The sequence below is a fragment of the Lactuca saligna genome, chromosome 4 (assembly GCF_052625555.1).
Source record: "Lactuca saligna cultivar CGN05327 chromosome 4, ASM5262555v1, whole genome shotgun sequence".
In the NCBI taxonomy this organism is placed as follows: domain Eukaryota; kingdom Viridiplantae; phylum Streptophyta; class Magnoliopsida; order Asterales; family Asteraceae; genus Lactuca; species Lactuca saligna.
The window spans coordinates 190749385-190762618 of NC_136420.1; positions in this window are offsets into that span (position 1 = coordinate 190749385).

A 13234-nucleotide genomic window follows, 5' to 3' on the forward strand; every position below is an offset into this window, starting at 1 on the left:
CAGACACACAACTCGTTGAGTCACTAACTAAATCCCCAAAAATAAATAAATAAATAAATAAATAAATGTAATACTTATGAGTCGGGATGTTACACTTCCCCCAAGATCTGGCGATGGCTACGGTTTGTGTAACGAAAAAGATCTGTTGACTAGGGTTTGTGTAAACATCTTTGCCGATCTCATTTGTAGTTATGGAAAAAAGGGATAAAGATGATAACAAATAACTTTCTAGCGAAAATGGTGTGCAAATCCTTTCTTTGATCTCCGCTATGATATCATCGCCCTTCTACGCTAATACGTTGTCTCCCTTATTCGGATAACATCTTTTTTGAGAATGATGGAGCAGTGGGTGAATGGATGGGTGTTTAGTGGTGCTACAAGATCAGAGGGAGGCAAGGAGGGGCTATGAAGGTGGTGGTTTGCATCCTTCTTTCTTCTTCGGAAGAAAAGGATGAGAAATACCAGGTCAAGTGTTTTTTAGGAGAGAGAGAGAGAGAATAGGTCGGCAACGAGGGTTTTAATCAGGAAAATTGTACCACATAAAATCTTTAGATTCCTACGGGTTTCCTTGCCTTCTTCCTCTCATTTTCTGTAGAAACAAACAACACAAACAACCCAAAACAATATTGCTAATCATATATGAAACAAAATTTAATTTTTTTTTGCTCACTAAACCTTCAACACGACGTGGTCGAGGTCCACTACGTCCTGCTAGATGAACAGGTCGGCGACGATGGTTTTAATTGGGACATATTCGACCGATTAAACACAAATTAACCACAAGGATTTTTTAGGCTAACTAATAACACTATTAGCCATAATTTTCATGTCAAAATATAGTAAAAAATCATGTCAAAGTCGAGTAAAAACACCCTTAAATCGAATAAAAAATCAGAACCCTGTTTTGAGAAATTACTAAAAATCGACCCACCAACAAAATTTTATGCTCAAATCAACAGTATGTCATTACTTTAACCGATCAGGAGTAAAAATAAGGTATCTTTTGTGGACAAAAACTTTGAAAGTCGATGTTCTTTGGAGCAGGAAGTTACGGAGAGCAAACCTCAGCGTGTTGGGTGTGTTTTGGTGAAAAGTCATTCATTTTTTGGCTTTTTGGATTAAGTAAAACTTACTGCGTAAAAACCGCCACCACATCATGGTTTAGAGACACCACATCGTGGTGTTTTCAAATTTCATGATTATCATGCTCGTTTTAGCCACCACGTCATGGGAACAGCTCATCCACGCTGTGATGGTATACAGTGCATCCTTTAAATTCATTCAAAAATACATTTTTTTTTCATTTTTTTTTAAATTTATTTAAAAACACTACACCCTACACGTTTGCCTTGCTTTCCCTCGTAGCAACATTTATTAGCAATAAGTGAAGAGTGAAAATCCTTTTTAAAACACACCCTAAAACAAAACAAAATGAAATGAAAATTAAAAGCAAAAAAGAAAAATGCAAACTCAAATTCCGGGCTGCCTCCCATAAGAGCTTTTTTTTGAGGAGTCGTAAGCCAGACTCCTTCCCGCCATACGGTGCAACAGTATCTTTCTGTAACACCTGGTTCCTGGTATGCATTTAAATTATAATTTATTCATTTTGTAGAGCAACTTGACGAGTTGGGAGCCCCGAACTCGTCGAGTAGAGCTCAAAGGAGACGCAAGATTTTAAGTAACCTACTCGACGAGTTGAGAGTCCCAACTCGACGAGTAGGGCTGCCAGGATGAAACCCTAATTTCATGGTTTTGCACCCTATTTAAGCATCCTGATCCCCACTTGCTGACCTCATTTCCTGCCTCCAAGTCCCAAACCCTAGATTCAGAAACCCTAATTGTAAGCTTGTGAGCCATTTTTGAGTGAAACTTTGTGTGTTTTGAAGCTTGTAAAGGAAGGAAAAGCTTGGGGATTCAAGAAGAAGATAGTAGATCCAGAAACTTCATTTATTCCTCATCATTTTCTGGTAAGCAAGTCTCAAACTTGCTTAGTAGCTTCTTAGATCTCTTTATCATCATCTTATTGGGTTTTTGGTCCAAGAAGCTTGACCTTTGGGATTTGGACGTCCCAAGTGAGTGAACCATCATATATAGAATCATAGAGGGATTTCATGGCTTAAAGGTGCAAACTTTATGATCATTGAAACCCCATGCAATCCATAAGATGTCATTTTGGCCTTTTAAGCTACAAAAGGCCATGCATGGAGTGAAAGGTGGAAGCTTTATGTGTTCATGTAGTGTTTAGAGTCTAGATCTCTATTTGTATGATTTAGTTTAGAGTATGGATGGCTTGTGGGCCAAGATCTAGGTCCTAAAGAGTTAGGGTTTGATCTAAACCCATTAAGTAAAGGTACTAATGGGTAAAGTTGGAAACTTTACCCTTAAAAGGACATTTTCAGTATATATGAGAAACATGAAGCTTATATCTAAAGAGTAGGGGCTTAATCCATTAAGATGGCCTAAACAGACTGACGAACTCATAGAATCCATAGAGGAACTCGACGAGTTGAGTCGATTTGTCTCGATTATGTACCAGGTAGAACTCAACGAGCCCGAGGAGGGACCCGGCGAGTTGACTCGCTTTATCACGACTACGAGTTGCAAGGGAACTTGGTGAGTTAGGGGGATGACTCAATGAGTTGGATCGCGATTTCAGGGTTCCTGATTTATAGGACTCGACAAGTTGATGGGTCAACTCGGCGAGGTGAGTCAACCTAGAACGTTGAGTTTGACCACAATGTTGACTTTAACCAGGGGTAAAGTGGTCATTTTACCCTAAGAAGGATTATTAGATTTTGACTGAGTGATTTTGTGATAATAATAGTCGGGGAGTCGTTGTAGCAATCGTTTTCCTCACGCGAGATTTCACTACTAGCTTTGCGAGGTGAGTTTTACTCCAGTAGGAACGGGTCGAAGGCACCAATGTCGGCCCATTTATGTATGTTAGCATATGTTCTTGAATTAGGTTTGATCCCGGGGTTAGCATGATGTACATTATATGTTTCCGGACTTTGATCCGATGCCGAGGAAAGCCCGAGGAATGTTTGTATGCTTGATGTCTTCGTGATTCTTGCATGTGTTTGTTTATGTGTTTCGAGCTTCGGTCCGATGTCGGGGAAAACCCGAGGAATGTTTATATGTTTATGTTTATATGTATTTGTTGATACAATTATGTATACCGGACTTCGGTCTGATGCGGGTGGGGCTCGGTGTAGTGGGCTAGGCCTAAGTTATGTGCTTACATGTATGGTTTGTGGTATTTTGGGGAGACTCACTAAGCTTTGTGCTTACATTTTTTAGTTTTGGTTTCACATACTTCCGATAGTAGGGGGAAGATCTCGGGATAATCGCATGACACACACCACAACGTTTATCGTGGGATGATTTACTCTGATGTTTTGACATATGATTTTGATATATTGACAGTTTTTTATGATATTTTTGAGATACACGATTTATGATTTTTATATGATGAGGCAAAATTATGGTTTCATTAATGATTTAAAAATGAAAATTTTAGACTGTATTTTTGGGATGTTTCACTTTCAAAATGACATCCTCTCTTTCCATGTTTTCCCTTGACATTCCTTATTCGTAATGCTTCATACGAAACCCCATTCACCTTAGATGTTGTTCCATCACAATTATATAACTCGATTGCTCCATGTGGAAAGGATTCTTTCACCATGAATGGGCCATACCAGCATATTTTTAATTTTCCTGGAAAGAGCTTTATCCTTGAGTTAAAGAGTGGGACCTTTGGACCGGGCTCAAAAGTTCTTATTTCCTCTTAACCTAGCATCGTGCCACTTCTTTGTTTTGTCTTTATACATCAAGGAATTAGTATATGCTTCATTTCTCAATTCCTCTAAGGCATTCATCTGCATTAGAAGTTAGTATGCAATTCGGATAATTCAAAGTTACAAGTCTTCAAAGTCCAAAATGCCTTGTGTTCGATTTCGACCCGTAAGTGACATTTTTTACCAAAAACTAGTTGATCAGACGTAGTACCAATTGGAGTTTTAAAAGCGGTTTGAAACGCCCACAATGCATCATCAAGCTTATCAGAACATACATTTTTATTACTTCCTACTGAACTTTCTAATATTCTTTTTAAAGCTTGATTTGTTATTTCGGTTTGGCCACTCGTTTGTGGATGATAAGGTGTCGCAAACCTATGGTGGACACCATATTTTTTTGAAACACCTGTTTCAGGTATTAAATAATTTACATGATTTTTAGGGTTTGTGCATGGACTCTACGAGTGGTTGCCCTAACTCGTCGAGTAGAGGCCATCTCATGGACGCGGAGTCAGGAACTACTTGATGAGTCAGAAGTATCGACTCAACGAGTAGGAACTGATGAGAGAAAACCCTAATCCCAGGGTTTGCACCCTATATAATCTCCTTAAGGACCTTGAGGCTGACCCTCTATCAGGCTCCAAACCTTAGGAATGTCTGTGCTAAACCCTAATCCCCATTCTCTTTCATTTTGTGGGCTAGAATGTATTGTGAAGTTTAAAAAGAAGGAGATAGTGAGAAGAAGAAGAAGATCCAACAAACCAAGCCCTCATTCTTGAACTTGACCACTTTGTGGACTTTGGTAAGTCCCCAAGATTCAAATTTTATCTTAGGACATGGCTGGATTTCGAGTTTACTCTTTATTTTCTTTCATTTCCACTGATTGCATGCATGGGGTTCATAAAGTTTGCAACTTTATGAATCTCCAGTGCAAAATAGTCCCAAGGTGCGCTAGATCTAGCTTTTGGTCAAACAAGAAAGCCATGCAAGAGTTTTAGAGCATAATTTCCCCGTTTTGGCCATTTTGACCTAAAGAAATGCATGTCCATAAAGCCTCCATCTTTGGAATGTTTTGACGACTAGAAACTCCTCTACAAAGAAAGGATTCTAGATCCCTAAAGTTTTGGTAATGCATGGCAAGACTTTGAGCTTTCCAACCTTGGATAAGGAACTTAGAGCATTTGGAGTGGTTATAGAGGCAAAAGTTGGAAACTTTATCCCTCTGGACACCTTAGGGTTTCAGATCTAAGCCCTGGAGTCCCTGCATTCGGTGAATCATCATAGTAAGAAAACAAGGAGGGGGACTTGATGAGTTCCCTAGCAACTTGACAAGTCAGATTGGGTTTCCCCACCTTCTAAATATCGAGTGAACTCACGGAGTTAAGGAAACAACTCGGTGAGTTGGCTACGGTTTGATAAGGTTGTCTAGAATCGGTAGGAACTTGATGAGTCGATAGATGCACTCGACGAGTTGTGGTCAGCATGGACTGTTGACCAAGGATGATCAGGGTTGACTTTGAGGGTAATTTTGGGATTATGACAAGTCTATCGTATGATGCTTATAGGCAGTTAAGTTGGAGCGACACGTGACACATATCTGATTCTAGCTTGTTAGTTTAACATTCGTGAGAGGTGAGTCTCCTCACCATGCCAATGGGTCGAAGGCACCAAGGCCGCCCATTATTTATTACGTATGTGTTATTGAGTTATGTGATATGCAATGTACTAGTTGTATCTATGAATCTTTTATGGAAGACCTTGGGAGGTTCCCGAGGCACTTAGGTATAAGACCGTGGAGGGTTTCCACAACTTCCTAGGCAAAGACCTTGGGGGGTTCTCGAGGCACTTAGGTGTAAGACCTTATAGGGTTTCCCTAGCATCCTAGGTCAAGACCTTGGGGGTTCCTGAGGCATTGGGCTAAGACAATGAGGGAGTTCCCAAAACACCCGGAGTAAGACCCTGGATGGTTTCTAGGGCTTCCTTATATGTTGGTGTTAGGAATAAATCCTTAACAATCGATTAGATTATGAACAAGTAAATTAATAACACAACGATGAATTAAAGATGTCGAATGATTAACAGTCACGCCTCAGAAGAGCTCTATAGAGAATTGCTACTGTAGAGGCGTGATTAGGGTTACAAAGTAAAGATCAGAGTAAACTAAAATAAGATGCATGCATGCACCTTAAATACCTAACCCTAGAAATAAATATGGGAGGACAGGCCTAACCCGTTTACATAATGAACTAAAATAAAAAGGCCCAATGACGCAACATTTAATACTCAACAATCTCCCCCTTTGCATCAATTGAGGCTATAGTCCATCAACTAGTGATTCGCTTCTGTACTGCATAGATTTTTGGGAATGAAGCTCAACACCACTTTACGAACTTGGATATACCACAAAATCATATCCGAAAAGCACTTGATGTCATCCTTGTGGTTGCCCTTGCACTTGGAAACCAAGTCAAATATAAATTCTAGACAAGAAGTAGTGTGCAGGTGTTTGTCTTCGAGATAGAAGTAAGACTTACAAAAGTCAGCTCCAGTTCATTCTCTAGACTGATACACCATGAACCATCTGTCCTTGTATATCTATCCTGGCTTTAGTTTTTCAAAGTCTTTTGGAGCTTCACTGGGAACAACAATAGGCTTTTTCCTCAAAACGGTGGAAATATCCACATCCATCTCACCAATTTCTTGAATGTAGGACTTGATCATTAGTTGGAGATGGGACAGAACAGGTTCGTACTTCTCTTTCTCTCTCAGCAACATGTTGTATAGAACAATCCAGTCATCAAGAATCAGATAGGGTAAGTCCGGGAGTGTGAATTTCTAGACCTGACTATCCAAACCTCTCGCTACTTTAAACTTCGCGTTGGGAAAGCTATCAGTCTTGATTATCCCAGTGACTTTCACAGCAACAATTTTGTTCGCACACCAAGTTTCATATTGGGGTTTCATGTGATTCAAGTAGAAGGAGAACAACATGTGATCAACTTCACTGTCTGTGATTGGAGCATTCGTAACCTTCATAAAAGCATGAAACCTGAAAGCCTTAGGAGTAATGGGTAGATCCAACTGCAAATCTTGAGAATGTTGAAGATCAAAGGATGCAACCAGATCCAACCAATACTGGCTGGTCAAATCCACAGTATCATGTTGGATTCGCTTTAGGGTCCACTTGGTAAAGAAGAGCATTTTTCTTTTGAGTGTGGATTGAGCTTCTTTTTCGGCTTTTTCTTTCTCCTCAGTCTCCTTGACGACACATTGATTTTCATTCAACTTTGCATCACGAGACTTCCGCCTTTTAAGTTCAGCTTCATCAGGTTCTTCTTCTTCGTCATTGTTAATTATGGGATCTTCACCAATCGGTTTTTCCTTGCCCTTAGGTTCTGTCTTGACAATGGGTTTGGTTGGGTCTTTGGGAGGTTTGTTTCTTGACACTCCAGATCCACCTTCTCCCCCTTGTTTTGAATAAGAGTTATGAGGTGAAACACCCTGCAGGCGTTGAAGCATAGCAAATACAGGACATAACTTTTCAGCTAAATGCTTCCAGACTGTGATGGTAATCATTGGGTCCCTGGTCTCAATGATAACTGAAAGTAATATTGTAACCTCTAAAATGCAGCTTCGTACAACTGCCTTTTCAAATAACAGATCCTTGACCTTTTTCTCAGCATTTTCTAGTTTGAGACCCAACACTTTGACCTTCTCTATCTTCACAGCGAGAGCATCCATGACCTTACTCTCCACCGCCAAATCATCTTGAAGTTTCGTGATCTATGAAGTGATGGATGTTTGAAATGTTTCATGATCCTTTTGTAAGCCAGTGCAAAGATTTTTCTAGTTATCCTTCTCTGCTTTGAACATGGAGCCCAAATTCTATAGAGCTGCATTTACAGAAACGGTGTTGGTGTTGTAGGTGGATTGGTAAGCTTCCATAAATGCAATTGTGTTAGAAATTAGTTTATCGACTTTTTCGGTCGTTGTCTTACAGCCTTCGGTAGAATCAATCACTGCCTTGTTCATCTTCGCAACATTATCTGCATGTTCCTTCGTTATGCGTTCAAACAAAGATTCAACCACTGCTTTGGAATAAGCTTTAGAAGATGAAGCTTTGGAAGCGAGAAGCATCTGGTCAATCTTTTGATGAAGGGACTTAAGCTGCCCTTTCGTGACAGTAGCTTCATCTTCACTTTCGGTCTTATCTGAAATGGAATGTAGGTGAATCCGCCAAGTTCATCATCATTATCATCCCCAAATATCATGTCTGTATCATTAGTGCGAATAAGGGAGATGGGAGGTGAAACAAGGGTTGAAAAGCCTGAAGTTTTAGCCCCCATATCAGATATGTTGACTAAGATTGTAGGTGTAGCTAAAGTAGTTGGTGGGATTTTGGAATCAGTGAAGATTGGAGTAAAAAGAGGAATACTGGTTTGAGATTGAGTAGAAACAGGTGGAGGATAGAGAGTAATGGTGATGTGTGTAGTAGTAGTTTTAGGAGAAGGAGGAGGAGAAGGAACAAAATCATTAAAAGGTTGAGTTACCTCTGGATTGGGATTTGGTTTTTCAGTACAAGTGTTGTCACCCTCTTCATTGCGAACTTCCTCATTGTGAACGAGGGGATCCTCCTCATTGCGAATATCCAAGTGAGTATCAGACTCGTCTTCGCTGTCACTCGTTGTGGGGGTCTTTCGCTTGCTAGCGGCTGCTTTCTCCATTTAGGAGCAGTCGGTTGAGGTACCTGTTGGTGCCTATCGTTTGGGTGAAGGTTTCGCAGTTACTGATGGACCTTCCTAGGCAATAGTTTTCTTTTCTCCTTTCTTATCACCCTTTCTGTTGGGTTTTGAGCATTCTAATACGCCTAAGTGTACATGCAACCCTAAATAAATTGGATCTATGTTTTCTCTATTATACATGCAAATATTAATTTCCAAGGTATTTATCCTAAATAGCATATTATGAAATACAAGTAATATAAAATCTAGTAGAATTACATACCTATTTGTTAGTGCTTGATTCCATGAAATACAAGTAATATAAAATCTAGTAGAATTACATATCTAGTAGAATTACAACTAATCCAACACTTTCCTCATTTCTTGGGTTTGTTAGTTGCATCAATTGTTGCTTGCATTTAGGGAGTAAGACGACGAAACCCCGAAGGAGTAAGTTTGCGAAAACCTTCCAGAATTTTTCTTGAGGCAGGCACGTCACGAAACATGGTCTCTTAAAAGGATCCGATAAATGAGAATTTAGAGTTATCAGCCACAATGATACCGGTTGTATGAAAGGTTGAGACAAAAAAATCAAGAGCATCTTGCATCACCGGTATGTTGTGCTTGATAATGGCCCTACGAACAATAAAGGGACCAGAACCGTGCACACGAAATTTCACTGTGATGAGTCATTGAGTGTGTGCTCTGTATTACCTGAGCCCAGAGTACCGCTCCAAAATCGATATTCAACCCTGTATAAATTCCATAGAGAAGAATTAAGAACAACTTACTGGCACAGTCAGACCCAGTAATCCTTTCTAAGAATCCTTGAACAGAAGAGTAAAGAAAGCGTTCCATTGTGGAGAAAATAAGGTTTTCAGAATTTTGAGACAATAGATAAGGTATCCTTGTACCCCATTTGATAGAACATCTCCAATAGAGTAGCATTGGAGATGGATTTTGGGTTGATCATGCTTTTCAGATTGTGGAAGCCCTAGAAGTGAACAAAATATGGATTTTGTGATTGAATTTTTCTGATCATGAATGTTGAATATGATTTTGTTTTCCTCCTTGATGTGACTTGCATAAGAGTACGCCTTAGACAGTAGGGACATCGGAACATCCTCCATCTTTGTTAGAGTGAACCAGTGGAGAATATTTTAAGCACTCGACAATTGGCAGGAGATAGGACTCATACTTGCACAGTTCTAGATCGATGATCAAATTCTAGTTGGGTTTTACAGTTAGAAGAGTAGAATGAATGGTTTGATCATGAACAGATGATGAAGTAGCCATTGTTGAAGCTTGAGAAAGAAGATGAACAGTTGAATATGTGAGCCTCGGAAATCTTTCGAGAGGATTTTGAAAGTGAGAATGAGAGAGGAACCGTCAAAACCTTTATATACCATTCGATTTGTGAGGAAAACCCAGAGAGAGAATGCCTCAGGTACTGAAACGTTGCCTGAAAAAGCACGACTTGACAACTGTAGAAGTGTAAAACCCATGCATCATACGGCACAAAAAGTAGTTGTTTGTTCAAATTTTCATGTGCCTTTTTGAATTCTTATCATCAGGAATTGTCGCGTCATCATCAACCTTTCGTAGCAAAACATTCTTTGACCCATCCATCACGAACATTCGTTTTTAGAAAACTTGGGTTACACTGTGAATCTGAAAGTAACATTAAGAACCATGAACAATACTTTTGAAAGATTGCAAGGACCTTCGTGCAAGAGTGTCAAAGATAAAGAAATAAATCAAAGTATATCTGAGGAATTTCATGATGTCTATATAAAGACACAAAACTGTTGATCCCAGGGATAGATCTCTTCCTAAGAAGTGTCTGTGTGGTTTCCCATTAAAATTCGATCAAATGTTTGATAAGAAACATTGAAAGGCCTCTTTTAATTTGGCTAAGTGAGTGGCTAACTCTCCAACCAAATAACGAACTTTATATAAGTATGGATGTTGGATGAAGTACTCGTGTGACTAGTGTAGTCAATTGAACGAGCAGGCTTGGAATTATTTTCGTGACTAGACAAAAATTTGAAATCTCAAAAATATAAAACTGGATCTTATGGGAAGAAGTGACTTGGTACAAGAATACTTCATAAAGATCTCGTAACAGTAAAAGAGATTTCTTTGTAAAAACCACGAAGATGGTGTTTGTTAATTCCATGGTGAAAATTAAGAACATGTAATTGTTCACTATCAATTCATGTAAGTGTGTTGGATTTTGGGTTTCACTTAGTTCGTGGTGAACGAAGCTAAGATCATGAACTCAGAAGTTGTGTAGTTATAAACCTCAGTGGTATTGTTAAGAGTCTCAAGGGTTACATTTATGAGTGCGAAGGTAAATGGAGAAGAGTAAAGGTGGTTCCATAGAAGTGAATGTACCTCTGCTATGCAAATTTGACTAAGCAGATAACTCTTAAGTCAAGATGAGAAGAGTAAGGTAGCTCATGACTAATGTGAATTTAACAGCCTGGTTTGGAAGAAATGAATGGTAGATTCGATTTATTAAGGCTTCACATAAAGTCTATTGAGGCTTTAGATAACATGCAACAACATGATTCTAGGGACGCTTAGCTAATACATCGATAAAGAACTTTATACCTGCCCCATCATATGAATTGATAGATGTCACGAACATCCTCCATGAGCTTTATGTATGTATTATATTTTTGGTATTTTTATGATTTATGAAAATAAAAATAAATTAAAATAAAACACAAGGAAAATATTTTTGTAATTTTGTTTTTCAAAAAGAATTAAAACAGAACTAAATAAATTATTTTTGGATTTTGAGATTTTTTGAAAAATAATTAAAAACATAAAATATACAAAAATGAGAAAAAGATAGGCAAAAATATACAAAACGTAAAAAAGGATATAAAAAACCAAACCACGAATGAACAGTGGAATGCGAACTACTACGAACGTTCGTACCGATTGGCATCGATAAAATAGACTGCAAAAAAACAGTTGACTGCGAACTACTTCAAACGTTCGCACCGATTCGCAATGACAAGTTTATGAATGTAAAAGTGGTTTTGGTATAGATTTAGCTTCCATCATTCCTAGCCCTTGAAGAAATCTATTAAAGGTTGTTTCAGGTAGGGCCTTTGGGAATATGTCAGCAAACTAATCAGAGGATCCTACGAAAGGTATCTCGACGTTGCCATCTTCCACATGATCATTGACGAAGTGGTACCTCAGTGCTATATGTTTCATCTTTGAGTATTGCAACGGGTTGTAACAAATACGAATCCAAATGAACCTGGGATGTGCATGAAGCTTTAGCTATGTATTCAGCCTCAGCTGTTGACAATGATACGCATGTTTGCTTCTTGGATTACCAAATAACTAGTTTTCATTCGAGAAATTGGCATCCACCAGTTGTGCTCTTTCTATCTAAACCACATCCCCCAAGGTCAGCATTTGAAAATGCTTGAACAAAGAAGCCTGAGTGCGTAGGATACCATATGCCTAAAGATGAAGTTCGTTTTAGGTATATGAAAATATTCTTGACTGCCACCATGTGAGGTTCACATGGGTTTGCTTGGAACCTAGCACAATAACACACGAAAAACATAATATTTGGTCTACAAGCTGTTAGATACATCAATGGCATCCGAAAATGTCATGAATGATAGCGGGCATGCATCTTTGAAATGTGGCTGACGCATTACATAGTCCAAATGGCATCCGACAATAGGCAAGAGTCTTGCTTAGATATGTAAATGTTGTCTTTTCTTTGTCCCGTGGATCAATGGGAATCTAAAAATATCCTACAAAAACATATAAAAAACAATAATAAAGATGACCAGATAAACGCTCAATCATTTGATCGATAAAAGGTAATGGAAAGTGGTATTTGCAAGTGACATCATTTAACTTTTGATAATCGATGTACACTCGCCAACCGATTACCGTTCGTGCCGGAATAAGCTCACTCTTTTCATTTACTACCATTGTCATTCCAATCTTCTTTGGTACCACATGAATTGGGCTAACCCATGGACTATTGGAAATGAAATATATGATTTGACATCCAACAATTTCACCACTTCTTTCTTAACCACTTCTGCGTTTTTCAATCTAATCGTCTTTACAGTTGTACTATTGGTTTGGACCCTTTTTCTAGGTTGATTTTATGTGAGCAATATGAAGGGCTAATTCCTTTTATGTCGGTAATATTCCAGGTGATGACGTTTTTTGAGTTTTCTTAATACTTCAACCAAACTCTTATTCTCTTTGGGCTTAATATCAGCTACTATAACAACAGGCTTCTACTTATTTTCCTCTAAAAAGACATATTCTATATGTTCGGGTAAAGTCTTCAATTCGAATTTTGGGTTTTGATTAGTCTTCACGATGTAGTCATCTTCCTTCCACGCCATGGTGACTTCAATTGGTTCGACTGATCGTGGATTTTTAGTGGACCACGTCATGGCAGAGGTATCGCCACGCCGTAGTTGGTCTTCTATTGGCATTTTAAGTTCTTCAAATTCACTCTCTTCTAGAATCCTATCCAACTCTTCTAAGTCATGTTCAGCATCAAAATCATTTTCTTTTAGAACCATGTGCCCCTCAATATTTTTGTCCTTCCACCCTTTCAATTCATTTCCAACACCTCATCAAAGATATTCACCAAGAAAGTTGTGTCATCGACTATCATTGAATGTTTCATAGCTCCATCCACCCCAAAAG